Source organism: Nyctibius grandis, chromosome 3, assembly GCF_013368605.1.
Source record: "Nyctibius grandis isolate bNycGra1 chromosome 3, bNycGra1.pri, whole genome shotgun sequence".
Lineage (NCBI taxonomy): Eukaryota > Metazoa > Chordata > Aves > Nyctibiiformes > Nyctibiidae > Nyctibius > Nyctibius grandis.
The window spans coordinates 6806892-6822189 of NC_090660.1; positions in this window are offsets into that span (position 1 = coordinate 6806892).

Here is a 15298-nt window from a genome sequence, read left to right on the forward strand (position 1 = left end):
ATTTGTTTTTAAGGACTGATTAATATTATGGGAATCAACTATTGCAGGCAACAGCGACAAACTTTCAAAACATGAGGGAAAGACTGCTGCAGGGACCAGAAGGGAAAGAGCCCCCGTCCCAGCCCCTGCCAGGGCCACACACCTCTCCCTCTGCTTTGGGGCTTCAATGCCTGCCCAGGGGGCTGCTTGGCCTGGCCTTGCTGAGCCACGCGTTGTGCCCTCCAGGGCACGGTCAGCTGGGGTGGGGGGCATCGTGCTCAGGCAGTAGGTTGCCTATGCCCTACGCCATGGGGCTGCACGCCTCTCTGCTGCAGCAGGTCATGACATGTAAGTACAAATGTGAGATCACCAAGAACATTCAGATTGAGGAGAGGGTTAGCCTGTGTGAAGTAACCCTTCCTCTTAGATCAGGAGCCCTGCTTACCTCCTGGCCTCAACAAGCTGCCCAGGTGTAAAGAAAAGCCACATCTAAACACAGCTCTTCACTACTTTTGGCTTCGTGAAGGGCAACAGTGATATGACTATTGCAACAATATTGCCATAATATTTTAAAGGAACTATTCTCAACATGCCCAAAAAGCTTCTCAGCAGTAACACTCAACTTAGAAACACCCGTGTGAAGCCTCATGAAAGCTAAGCCAGAAAATTCAGCACTTAATTTATTCAGTTATCTTCCCAAATAACTAAAAGCTCATAAAATCCTAAGATACATATTGCTTTTTATGGAAAAGCTCTCAAACACCAGCAGGAGTAAGAGTTCTTGGGGTGGGTTTTTTCTTTTCATTTGGAAAAGTTTTTTTGTTTGCTTAGACTCTCAAGGAAATGATGATGATAGAGAAAAGTGTTTAACCTTGCTCATGGTTTCCCACGTTGCCATACTGTGTCCTTCATACTCCTTCGGCCAACCTGTGTTTTTACAAGGAATGAATCTGGTGTTATATTAAATTACTCTTCCCCAGTTTAAGTGACTGGGAACATTTCAGTGTTAAGTGGATTGGACTGAACCCAGTGGAAAGAATACTTTCATGTACCAATATCCAAGTCTAATCCTAACTCTTGTGTAGAGATGAGAACTAGGACTGTGATTTATATGATACCAGTGGTATGAAATTTGGGGGTGTAATACCAAATCATTAGTGCCATATGATGCAAAAAAACAGTCTAGTTAAGACTCACAGTGTCAGTTCATATTTACTGCCATTTTTAATAAGTTACTTCTATACCACTTGACTTTAGACTGCAAGAGAGGTTATCTCTCTGTGTCAGTAACTTTGCCAGAGCAAGTCTTCCGTGTCCTTCTGCAGCTGGCTGTGAGCGACAATGCGGGCACAAGCCCCTAAAGCCAGCACAAGCAAGTAGTATTCACACCTTCTCATTTGCTGCATGCTCTCTTCTTCCTCACCAAGAGTAAAGAAGTGTCATGAGGTTTGTTTTCACCACTTACATCTCCCTCCCCTCCCTGGTAGTTGCAGCCAGAGGATTCATGGTGAAGGTGAAGACAGGGGATGGCAATTTAACATTCCCAAGGATCCTGGAGAAAGCAAAAGCACAATAAACTCGTGCCTTGTCAAAGAAACACCAGGTTACATGGCCTCCTGCATTCTGGCTACTTTTGTTTATGTGGATGAACCTTCTGGACTATTTTGAAAGATATGAAAAAGGTCAATGGCTGATGTTGTAGGATAGATTTTTAATTTGGGGAAGAAAGAAAAGAAAAAAAGAGGGTTCAGGCCTTTGTGTGACTTAGCACAATGCCTAAACTGTGGCTCCATCTCTAGCATTGACTAACTCATCCCTCCTTTGATTGGCAGTGTTTCTTAACCTTTGAAATAGTGAGTGGGAACATAATACTTTCATTAGGAACAAGCAAAGTCATAACACTTTGTAAGGGCGAATTATTTTTTTTTTTATTTATAAAAAGACAGGCAAGAGGAAGACTATGTTCAATGTAATTAGTGGTTAGTCATTCTTCCAGAATGAGGAAATCGCGTGTACAGCTTTTAAAACTCTTCTTGAACTACAGTAAAAGCAATCATATTTAAAAAAATTAAGAGGACATAAATGCTAAATGTTTTACTGACTATTGAATGTTAAGCAAGCATGACCTCTTTAATTTATTTTCCCGATTCAGTGATGCAATATTATAGCATCTATACAACCCCAAAGACTTAAACATGTGAATGTAAGAAAATGCAGTAATTCTCTTCTGTTGATAATCAGTTACAACAACGGACCTTGAAGAAATCCTGTACTATCAGAAGCATTATTTTATTAATACTTTTATTCGTGTATCAAGAGAAGCAACTTCTTCTGAGGATCCAGGCAAAGTTTTAAACACTGCTACATCAAAATAGCTTGAAATTACTAAAAGAGAAGAGATATACATAGAACAAAATAAGGATATGCTAAACATCTGTGGAGCTAAATAATAGATGGATTTTTAAAAAAACAAAAAAATAAATAGGAGGTAAAACCACAGTAACAGCAGAAAACCATGTTATCATGATTAAAAGTATATACCTAAAGAATATTTATGCTCTTAACTGTAGGGAGTAATCTGAAACATGACTAATAAAACCTTGTTTTACAAAGAGAAAGTGCATGGAAGATTAAAGCTATAAATACCACACATCATATAAAGGTTTGGAAGTCAATTTGATATCCAAAATTACTAGATCAAAATACAAACATGATTATTTGATTTATGGCAACCCCTGCAAAACCATAACTATTGTTGTAGTTGGTGTACAAAAGTATAAGTCCTTGCCCTATAGATCTTAAAAGAGAAATTCAAACAATATAAAGAGTGGAAATAGTCAGCAAGGAGAGAATAAAGATGAGGATAATTACACCTGAAACAGATGGGTGTGTTTTGATGAGTAATTGGCATGATTTTCAGGTGTATCAGCTCAATGTGATTGAAAAGCTCCACAAAGGTCACGATATCACTTCTTTGTATTTTGGTGTGTTTTTACGCAGCGGCAGGCAATCCAGTACAAAATCCTGCTGAAGACACAGTGCACAAAGGTGCTGTCTTGAAACACCTAGTGCAGGTAAACCCCAAGCGCGGGTTACAGAGTGACTCCACTTAAATTCATTAGGGTAAAAGTTTCCAGGTTTTGTGTTCACTAAGAGTACAAAAAAGACTAACTAATAAAGATTCATAAATAGCACCTTTTTATTTCTTGGAGACAAGGAGTGTTGTGGAACATCAGAGAAAACAGAACCCCAGCGACAGAGAAGCCATCGCTGCAACGCTGCCATTTCAGTAACAGCTGAGAAAACAGGAGGCTTAAACAGGAGATGCAGTAGGCAGGAATGTTGCTAAATTACAATTGAAATGAAAATAACGCTCTATCTGGAGCAACCCACAGCAAAATCACCAGTGTATATTTATGTATTCATGCATACATGACCTAACAACATAAGGAAATGTTGTAAAACTACAGTTTTGATTAAGGAAAAGGATAAAAGTATACATCTGCCTCAATGAAAGACAACATACTTCAATGAAAGAAAGAAGTGAAGGATCGTACCATGCCTTTCTAACCTTGCACTCTTACTAGATTTCCTGATACTGCCACTGGTGGGATAGAGAAGCTAATAAAAACCTACTCAGAAGTCATTTGTCGAGGCAGAAGCTCTACCTGGACATGGCAGTAGAAATAACATGTGAGCAAAACTGACAATGCTGGACAAATACAGACAGGAAGGGCAACTCACCTCACTGTGGCTTTCAAAAATTCTCACAATTATTGAGGAATCAGAAACAAATCTACCTCAGATGCCTTGAAGGTGAATACTACCTTCTTTCTCGGTGTTGGCAGACACTTCCTCGAACTGAAATAGATCAATTTTTTTTTACCTATTTAAGATGGGAGGGGGGCAAAGGGTATTTTCAGAAAAGCACAATACCATCTAACAAAGGTTAAGTATTGATAACCAAAGTAGCATATTTCCCAGACGTCTTTCTTTTGGAATAGATGTCACATGGAAAACTTCAAAGCAGATGGTTTAGCAAACCAGGCAAGAGGGGGGAAGGAGAGCAGGGTGCAGGGTGAATGGGAGGGCTGCGCCAGCCCTCTGGGATGGGAAGAACATCCCTGTATGCCGCAGTAATGTCATACCTAGAGCCAGGGCTTCCCTGCCAGAGCACCAAGCTGCCCAGAAGGGCCGTTTGGCAGTGATGGGGTGTGTGTTCCAGGTGCAGACTCCGAAACGCCCCTGGATATCTGGCAGTGAGTTAGTTGTCCTGAGTGATGACATCTTCACAAGGCTTTTGTCTGATCAAATGAATGCACTTACTGTGGGAAGGCAGCTGGAGGTAACCAGATCGACATTTACCTAGAAGGCTACATTTTGAAGTTTTAATCATTTTCAGATAGCATTACAGCACGCTGAGCCTGTTATTTCATGAGGGTTAAGCCTACTAGTTTATCAATGCTATTAAAGGCAAGAATTGGCTCAGCAAGAAAATATCATCTTAGCCTCAGCCACCTGCAGTGAACCTGCTTTTTTGGTCTGTCCTGCCATTTCATAGCGTTTCTGGAGTTTGCAGACTGTGAGTAGGCACCAGGTGCTGCTCCTGGGTTTCTCAAATGGGAGCTGTTTGCTCTGATGCCTTTGTATTTGCGTAGGACTAGCTGTGTCCTGTTCATTCAACAGAGAAGGCAACCTGCATGCAAGAAAGTTAAGGGCACTGGATCAGCTACTCCTGTGCAGAGAAAGCAGAGGGACAGCTACTGCCCTCATCCTTTTCCTCCTGCTTTCACTAAGATGGTGGGAGGTACCTCCTGACAGGACATACAGAGGACTTGTCTCTCTAAGCCTCTGCTGTGCTAAGGAGCCTTTTGCTTACTTGCACAGATCATTCAAAAAGCGCTAGCATTGAGTATACAAGTGAATATTCTTTCCTGCAGAAGAAGTAAAACAAATTTTGTGCTGCTGTATCTGGTGCTTTCACAGTCACTGAAATTAGGATCCCACAACCATGCAAAGCATTGGAGGACAATCCTCTTCCCTCACTGGGTTGGTAAATTAGCCCTCAGCGCTGGCAGGAAGGCTGCAAGACACGAGAAAGGGGGCTGCCTCACAAAGACCAGATAGCCAGGCTTCCTCTCTCCGCACACACTTTCTCTTCAAAGTCAAGTAGCCTTGGTCAACATTGGAAAAAAATATAATGGTCTTCTCATTGATCCTTTTGTGTTGTTATTAGAATAATTCTTAGGAATTCACAAGATCCTTTTTACTTCAAATAAGCAGACTTCAGTCTCCGCAAGCTGGCCGAAACAGCCAACACATGGAAATCACCGAAATTGAGGAATCAAAATTGGCATAACAACATAGCAAAAAAAATATTTTAAAAAATGTCAATAGACAATTCTTTAGGCTCCTTCATATATATTCACAAGCAATCCATTACAGTTCAGAGATTTAATTCCTCGCTTTACAGAGCAAGCACATGAGTTATGGGCTTCCCGTACCAAGGAAGACTCAAGTAGCTTCAGGAAATGACATAAGAGACTATTGTTTAAAAAGTTGGTAAGCTGGGAATCAGAAGAGGAGGCAAAAGTTGTTGTATGCTCAAGGGATGACATTTTAACATCTTTAGAGCACTTTTTTTTTCACCATCCTGTGGCAGCTGCAAAATACCATTTACCCCGAGTCAAGCATTGGCAATTCATTAAAGACTAAGCAGAACTGGGCAGCAGCAGACCCACTAGCATCACTAGCATGTGGAACAGAGAGTTTGGGACCTTGACAGGCATGAAACCTTTGCGATTAAAGTTTGAAATTCACAGCTCTTTGCATTTCATTTCACTTGCAAATGAAATCGCTTGCTTAAAATGTTGCCAGGATGGACAAACTTAAACCATTTCTGTATGGCACATAGACTTCGGTGTTGAGTAGAAAAATGCCTCTTTCCAAATGGAAACAGACCAATTATTTTGGAGTGCAATTGTAAAAATCAAAGAAACAAACCATTTCTGCGTGCTCTGGCTGCAAAAAGGCCAGAGTACCTCAGCAGAAAATGTGAATGAGACAAGAACTAGGATAGAGCAAAATCAGAGAGACAGAAATGCTGAATATTTTATTGAAAAGCTGTGCTGAATAAGCTATGGGTACCCTCTTACAGAGGTTTCAGACGGAGATACTTGTCATTAGGATGCAGGGCTTTGCCAGCAGAGCAGCATCAGGTCCCCAGCCCAATGTTTTTCAGAAAATTAGAAAGGTAAGAATCAGAAGGAAGGTAGAAAAAGGATATGTTGACTGGGGGGCTTGACCCAGCACAGCTCATGCCAGGTGGGTGCTGGCCTCCAACTGCAGTCCCTTTGCGGCCAGTCACTGTGGAAAGTCCTTACCAGGAGTGACAGCGTCACCAAAACATTGCATGTGGACATAGAGCAGTCAAAAGCCATGCAGGTGGCAAAGGTCTGGAGATCTACATGCAGCATGACGACACAAAGGTGGTGGGATCCCACCTTCGAGGCCCCTTGGCAGACCAGCAGGGATACTGCGGTTGCCTTTCGAGCACCAGAACGCGAAGTCGCGTGGCACAGAAGGCCCGGCCACCTTCTCACCAAAGCTTGTTGGTTCAATATCTTAAGACCTTTCCTTAAGGTCTTGAGACCTGGGAGCCTCTTGCTGCTTTATCTCCAGCAGCAGCACCGAGGTCGAGTCCCTGGAAAGGTAAAACCCCTCTCGGGGTAATCCTGCGGAAGGTAACACGGTTCCACTGCACCTGGACCCCGCTGCGGAGGGCGGCGGCGGCAGCCGTGGCAGGCGGGGTGGACAGCACCGGGACCGGCACCGGCACCGGCACCGGCCGCCGAAGGGCTGACACCGGCCCCGCCCGCCGGGGGCGCCATGTCGGGCTCGCAGCCCCGCCGGGGGGCGTGCCATTTGCTGCCCCCTTCGCCCGGCCTCTCTCCCGCGCCCCCTCCTCAAGATGGAGGCGCGGCACCTCCTCCTCTTGCTGCCGGCAGGAAGCCCCCGCGCTCTCTCTTGGGATGGAGTCGGATCAACCCCGTGTCCCACCCTGGGCGCTGCATCCCACCCGTCTGCTCCCTTCCCCGGGGCCGCTGCCCACAGGTGTGCCTCCCTTCCGCTGCGGCGGGCTGGGGCGGCGACGGGCGATGCGTGTTGGGGAGGGGGCGTCTCTGGGCAGTGATCCTGCGCGGAGCGCGGCGGCCGCCCCCGGGAGGTGTGCGGAGGGACGGCGCCTGCTCCTGAGTCAGCAGCGGCGAGGAGACGGGCGGCACCTTGCCGCCCGGCCCGGCCCCGCCGAGTGCCCCCGGCCCCCCAGCCCTGCGCCGGCTCGCAGCCCCCGGCGCCGGCCACCCGCGGGAGGAAGGGGGCCGTGGGGGCCCCGCCTGCTCCTGCCTTCCGCCGCCTCCAGGTAGGCTCGCCGCCGCGGCCTGGGCGCGGCCGCAGGTGGGGAAAGGGTGGAAAACGGGAGTCGGCGCTGCCCAGCTCCGCGCCTGGGCGACGGGTGCCTAACTCCCCGGGCCGAGCGCTAGGCAGATGCCCCCGGTGGGGGACTGGGCTCCGCGGGGAAGCGCAGCCCGGGGCCGCCTCGCAGGCGGGCGCGCTCCCGGTGCGACGGGCCCCGGGGGAAGGAGCCGCTGTGGCACGGCCGTGAGCGGCGTGCGGAGATGCTGACGGGGCGGCGGTAGCGATGATCCGGCCCTCGGGGAGTTCTGCCTCCTCCCCGCCTCTGCGTGTGGCGAAGCGTGTGTCGTGTGCGACCTGTTAGGCCGGGAGAAGCAACAGCGGGCTGCGGTGGGGGAATGTGTGTGCGTTCTGGTATTGAATTTGCAGATAGGTTTATTTATATACATAAAATATATTTTTATGTATATTTTTATATATATATGAAGGATCGAACAACTTTGATGGGATGTTTCCTGAGTGTGCGTGTGCATTTAGCTGTTTCTGATCTGCGCTCAGAAATCATAGCTTTATGTTGTCCTCCGTGTGTGTGTATATATATATATGTATATTGCTATTTATATATCCAAAGAATGTAAGTATATTGTTTCTCCAAGTTGCTCTCCAGTCTTCTGTCAAAGTGTGTGTTTGTTACAGCCGAAACATGTACTGGTGAGCATAGTGCTAATGGGTAGTATGTGAAATGCTTTGTCAGCGCTTGAACAGAAGAAAATACTACGTATGATTTTTGTATCACTGCAGTTTTGGGTGCTGTCTACACTGCGATTGCTATACAAAAACAGAAGACACTTCCCACATTCCCCTGACCCCCTTCAGGAGCATGTCACATATAACATATGAATAGTCAGATAAGTTGAGGGAACAAAATGAAGCACAGACTGTTTTGCCCTCTGTTCTTCCCTATTTGTGCTAGAGGAGCACTCTCATGTGCCTTGTACTGACTGCATGACAAGACAGTGAAGCTGATATAGGATATACTGGCTTTTAAGCTCTTTGGGGTAGGTTCTGTATCTATCTTTGCCTTTACAATGTCTTGGAGTAGGAGACTGATCCTCAGCCACTCAACTCCAATAGACGTTTGTTTTGTTTAATTAACCCCTTGTGTTTGGCAAGGTTGGCCGTTGCAGTTGATACTTCACAATTAGACATTGTCCTGGGCCAAATCTGAATCCTTAAAAACCTGGCATAGTACAGAATTAATAGGTGATACTGCCTGTACTCATTTTGGTAGCCTAGATGATGGATGTTGAGCTGCTCAACATGCTACATATCAAACTGGGTGTCTGAGTGGTGCGGGTAAAGTGAGAGTGTACGTGTGCCAGCTTCATGGGCTGATGCTTTTGCCTTAAGCATAAGGCAAAGGAAAATGCAGTGTAGCCTGGATTTTACATTTCTGAAGCTAATTGAAGGTGTTGTCGTGGTCTGTGGAGGAGGCTATGCTCTAGGGATGCTTGCCCAGTTTAGTCTTTTCCCATTTTTTCCTTCAGGGACTGCTGTGGTGGAGGGCTGGTGGTGCACTTCTGTAACACTTCCGCAAACTTGAGGTTCCACAGAGAACACATGGAAATATGAATCTGTTACATCTTCACTAGTTGCCTACGGTGAGCTACGATTCTGTCAATTCCAATGAGCTGCGTGAAGAAGTTTCGGTGACCTGGAGGTGCTCTAGTTTAGTTCAGCTTTGTGTACAGCTGACCTTTCACCGTGTTGGTTTTGGATGCTGTCTGAGCAGGCTGCTAATTTCAGTGGTATGGAGATGGGGCAGTTTCTGTGGACAGATTTCTGAACCTTCTAGTGAAATCTACATCACGAATGGTTTAAAAACAGTTGATTCCCTCTCCTCCCCACATGCACAGGTGCAGTATCTGTTTCAGGTAGAGCTCTTCATACCCTTTTCAGCTGTGCCTTCTGTGATATTGAATAAAGTAGGCTTGCTGAGGGCTTCTTCACATGTTGGTTGTATGGACTTTACTTATAGATCTTTCCTTTAAGAAAGCATGTGGTGATGCTTTATGATCTCTAGTTTTGATAGTGCTCCTAAATGTATATCCTTAATAGGAAATTGGCGATTAGAGGTGGAGTTGTGATGAAGTGCTGTATATCCAGCAGTCTCCAATTTCCATGCTGTAGAGGAAGCACACAACCTCTGTAATGGATATTGTACCCATGGGGAGAAATCCTTCCTACTGTCAGGCTGTCAGCTTTCAATTCCTGTCACAAAGTGTCTTTCCATACAAATTTATAATCTAATTTGACTGCAGATACAGTTGCTTTTCCATTTAGGTACCTAATCTCTTTCTGAATGGTGCCAGGGTATGACTGTTGAGTATTTTTCAGGATGATGTGACTTTGCACTGAGCAGATATGAATTCAATCAATCCAGGTGGAGGTAATACGAATGCGGTTAGCCTGATGCCAGTTTTCAGCTAGTTGACCTTACTGAAGGGACAGTTTAGTGGTTGCTTCCTGTCCTAATGCATTTTCCTTGATAAATCTGTCCTCTGTACAGTTTAATAACTCTTCTGCATGTTACAAGGAGTTCCACTGGTTAAATATAGATGGATTTTAAAGAAATAAAATGTGCACCATCATCTGAGGTAGGGCTCCAGAGGTTTGCATCTTAGGGGCGTGTGTGTGCACACGTGTGCTTTATCTGTTTGTAATAAGCAAGTAGTTTTCTGAACAGCAGAGTTAATGAACATTTCTGTGAATTTGAATTTGTGTCTTGAGGTCAAACAAGGATTTTTGCATTGTCTTTGCATGTACCTCTACATTTTTCCATGTAGTCTCCTCTTTCCACAGGCTGCACTGGTGGTGTGAAACATGGGCTGCCGTTTTCAATTATGGAAATTGGATGACATGTTTTTTGGGGGTGGGCCTGTAGAAGTTTAAATTGCACTTTTGCTTTCTCTGGCTTGGCTGTTTTTACAGAAGTGATAGGGACTTAATTACCTGCTGGTAATCTCTTCTTCTCTGTTTGAAATCCGTTGATGGCTTTAAGAGTACTGTAAGTAGAAAAAGGGATCTATTTACACTGTGGTAAGTAAGCTTTTTTTCTGCAGGAGACCAGACTAACAATGGACATAAAACTTGTCAAGGTCATGTGGGTGAAAAGACTTCCGCCTTCCGCCCCCCCCCCCCCCCCCCCCCCCGCCCCATTTCTTAGCCAAGCAAATGTACTCGTTCCTCTGCTCTTATATCAGCACGCAAGACTTCATGTGATGTACAGCATTGAACTACATTAAGAGTCTTTTCTTGAAAGGGATAAAATAGCAAGACACAAATGGAGAGAGCGTTTACGCACTTCACCTGCAAGATTTTGACTTTTCTGGCTATCTACTGCTGTACCCACGCCACCTTATGCAAGCTTTTTTTCCTGCAGTGCATGTGATTGTATCTCGGGCAGTGGCTGGGTGTTCAGTAATCTCAAAAATGGTCAGTTAGCTTTGTTGACATTAGTACTTATATTGCTTGAGCCAGTCCCTGCCAATCAATCTCTGAACAGCACTTGAAGGCTATCGTAAATTAGATGCTCTTATGTAACTTCTAAGTCTGGTTTTATAACACCATAGTCACTGAACACAAAAATATTACCTAAAACCCTAGCACACCCATTTGACCAAGTGTCAGACAGTTGTTCTTCTACTGTATGGTGTATTGTTAATTAATGAAGGTAATATCAATCACCTGAAGGCCATAAACCAGAAAGTTTGCTTTTCATTTTAAGTGAAATGGGTTCCAGAGAACTTCTGCCATAAAACTCAAGTTTTAATGTAGTAGTTTTGCATTGTCTTCCTCCACAAAGGTTCAAGTATCATAAATGAGATCTCCCAAATCCTGACGCTGACTTAAATGAGGTCATGACTTTGTCCCATTAAGTTTCTCTTTAACAAAACAGTGCCAGTATTTAAAGTCTTGACAATCTGTGAAAGACTGTGTAGAATAATAGTTCCTTTTTATTTTTGAGAGCTTATAGTCTGAGTAGAGAAAAAAATACTCTTAGTTTCAACCCAGTGCTATAGCAAAGCTTTTGTTGTAGTTTTAGTAGTCATTTTTGACCTTGAACAAGTGCAAAATAAGTAAATTCTTGTGTTCTGTGCACTTATATGATCCAGCTTAAACTATCTATGTAAGTATCTTTCTTCTAACTCTCCTTATGATTTACTCAAGTTTTTCCAGAAGCATCAGCCCTCACCTGCAAATTGTACCTCTGCCACAAAAGGATGTCTTGGTATCTAGTCAGATGCCGCTGTGCAGTGCAGCTCTCTGTATTTATTGCTTTCTGTCATAATGATGCTTAAATTAGGAAGTGGATTGAGACCACACAACTTTGTCACACAGGCCTTCAGTCAGCTGCTGGGCAACCACAACTTCAAGCTCTGCAAGCTTGAAAAAGGTTCATACCACCTTTTCTGCATGTCTATTGTCTCCTTCTTCCAGGCAGTCTGCTAAATCTGTTTTTCCATCCAAAGCTCAAAACCTCGAGGGAGGTGATTCTGCCCCTTTACTCCGCTCTCGTGAGACCCCACCTGGAGTACTGCGTTCAGCTCTGGGCTCCCCAACATAAGAAGGACATGGAGCTGTTGGAGCAAGTCCAGAGGAGGCCACAAAGATGGTCAGAGGGCTGGAGCACCTCTCCTATGAAGACAGGCTGAGAGAATTGGGGCTGTTAAGCCTGGAGAAGAGAAGGCTCCGAGGAGACCTTATAGCAGCCTTCCAGTACCTGAAGGGAGCCTACAGGAGAGCGGGAGAGGGGCTTTTTACAAGGGCCTGTAGTGATAGGAGAAGGGGTAATGGTTTTAAACTGAAAGAGGGTAGATTTAGATTAGATCTTAGGAAGAAATTCTTTACTGTGAGGGTGGTGAGACACTGGACCAGGTTTCCCAGAGAAGCTGTGGCTGCCCCCTCCCTGGCAGTGTTCAAGGCCAGGTTGGATGGGGCTTTGAGCAACCTGGTCTAGTGGAAGGTGTCCCTGCCCGTGGCAGGGGGGTTGGCACTAGATGATCTTTAAGGTCCCTTCCAACCCAAACCATTCTATGATTATGTACACCCATTGGATAGCTGTTTTCTGCTGTCTGTTTTCCTGTTGTGAAAACAGTTAAATACTGGAAGAAGATAGGTAGAGAAATTCTGAAATACCCTTCATGGGAGACTTAGGAACAGGTTAGACAAAAATCCAAAGGAAGATGTAAGGATGCTTTGTCTTGCCTCTGGGCCATGGAAGGGACAAGATACCATCTTGTTCCTTCAAGATCTCCCTTTCGAGGTCTCACTTCCATTTTCACTGCAGAGTACGTACTTGATGATAGCAGAGAGAATTGCTAAGTGAGGCCATGTTCTCGTGAAAATGGAAAACATATGGAAACCAGAATATATTGTTTTAGAGGAATTGTCCGATAGTTTGCCTCTCTTCTGAGGGGAGATATTTCAGTGTCCCTGGCCTGTCAGTGGGGAGTGCAGGGCTCTTGGATGTTTAATGATCTCACTCAGCACTGCTAACTCTTACTGAGGTTAGTTCTTGATTAGTGGGTGCCCTCTCCCTGCTGGTCTGGGTGACCTCAGGGCTATACAAATGTCTGTATTGCAAATTAAGTACTAACAATCCTGAATTATTCTGACCTTTTCCCACTTATTATTGTATTCCATAATATGATGTAAATCCTGACACTAATATAATAGTGTTCTAATTTCTCAGCAGAGCAGTTCTACCATTCATTGGTGTTTTTTAAATATTTTGTTCTTTCCTGTAATTCTTGACACCATATACCCCTGCTAAGCATCTCACCTTTAGGATTTCCACTGTTTGCTCTCTCCACAGCAGTTGTAATATAGGCTGCTTAAATCTTGTAGAATAAAATTACTCTTTCCATGAAGCACTGCTATTTTCTTTCTATTTCTCCAGTTGGTGTCCCTTAGCAGCTGTGTGGGCTGACACAGGCAGGACGCAGGAACAGCCACAAGACCACGGATAAAATGCAAAGAGCAAATTTATTCCCGTTACCTCGCAAACTGGGGGATCTCCGAAGCAGTACCCAGGGCAAAGGCACGCAAGCGGGGACGCAGGCACCGCAGAGCTCGGTTCCTGCTAGACAGAGAGTGAGAGAGTCCGGGCCTCCTGCTTTCGCCTGTATATCAGGGGTTTCTTGCAGGCGGCAATTTTCCACTGCGCTTTGCTGTTTCTCACAGCAGGGCAGGAATCTCAGGCATGAACAATTAGGTGCCCCTGAGTCTTATCACAGGCCTATGTTATCTGAATGCAGATGTTCTACTTGTCCAGTACACAAGACTAAACAACAGTTACTAGTATGATATATGTGTTTTTTCGGCACCCCAGGTGCAGGTCACTTGAGCGTATTTACAATCCTCCTCGCCAATCTTCCGTTATATTCCCACATTCCACCCCCTCGCTCAAGAGACCGCTTCTCCTGGGGAGTACAAAGCTGGATGTGTACATTTGGGCTTGCGGGGTATAGAATAGAGTAATATACAGAGGCACACAATAAATACATATAGGAAAAGGAATGAACATATATATCTATAGAATAATATTGTAAATCAAGTGTCCCACTTATTCTGTTGGGGAATGAAACCACTCAGCCAGCCAGGCACCATCAGTAGATTGTTCCATTGGATGCTATAAGTCCTGGAGATGTTGAATGTTGTCCTCTGTGCTGGCTGGTTCATCAGTGATGTTGAGGTTGCATTTATGGTGTTGGAGGAGGAAATAGTCCATTGTCAAACAATGTTGTAATGTTCATTGGCATACAGTCATTACCTACTTGGAAAAAATAGCAAATGAAAAACATTAATATCACAATCACTTAGCATAATATAATTGTATAATACAGCTACTGGCATGCTAATGAAACACATTGTTAGAAGATCTGCAGCTGTTGATCTTCCCTTAATATAAAAAGCAGATGAGTTAGTTACACAAAATCTAAGTATTTACATGTTGGCCTTGCAGAAATGTATCCAGGGCATGTGCTTTTTTCAGATTGAACTTCAATTCGATGTTGGGTTTGTGACAGCAATAAAACTGTTCCAATGCTATCTCCTCTAGATAAGGTACAGGTGGTCGTCAAAGATGCCTGAAATACAAGAACTCGAGAATCCAGTATCAACAAAAGATGTAAAATAAGAGGAGAAGTACATGCCAATCTATTGTCAAAAATTGTATGGTGGTACTAGGGCCCTGTATTTTCTTTGATCTTTATTGCCCAGCCTTGGTCCTTTAAATACACTTTCAGTGATTCAGCAGCTGCTGCTGTGGAAGACCCTCGGCCTGCAAACAGCTGTGCTTTACTTGGGGAGCAGAAGATTTGCTTGGGAACACTGCTTGCTTCTAAGATAAAGGAGCTGAGGCCAGTTCACAGGGCCTTTTGAGGCATGAAAGAAGTAAACATGTGTTGAAGGTCAGTTCTGAACACAGAGTTGAAAACAGGGAATGGTTGTTGTTACCTTGAACTGCATAGTCCAGCTCCTGCATTACAGCAGCTAAATAGGGTAATAGAATAACAATAAAAAAAAACGTAGGCCCTTCGGCTTCAGGCCCTTGCATCCTCGATCTCAGAGTCTGTGCTGCCTTTTCTGCCCGCCGCAGCTGCAATTTCTTGTTGTGACTCTGCCATAATCAATAGATTATCAATATAATGATAAACAGTAACAGTACCTGACCATAGGGCAACATCAGCTGCTATCATTTGGTGGCAGATGGAGGGACTGTGTTTATATCCCTGAGGCAAAAACTTGGAAAGTATATTGTTTTTGTTGCCAGGTAAAGGCAAACTGGTCTTGGCTTTCTGAAGCAATGGCTAGCGAAAAGAAAGCATTAGCAAGGTCTGTC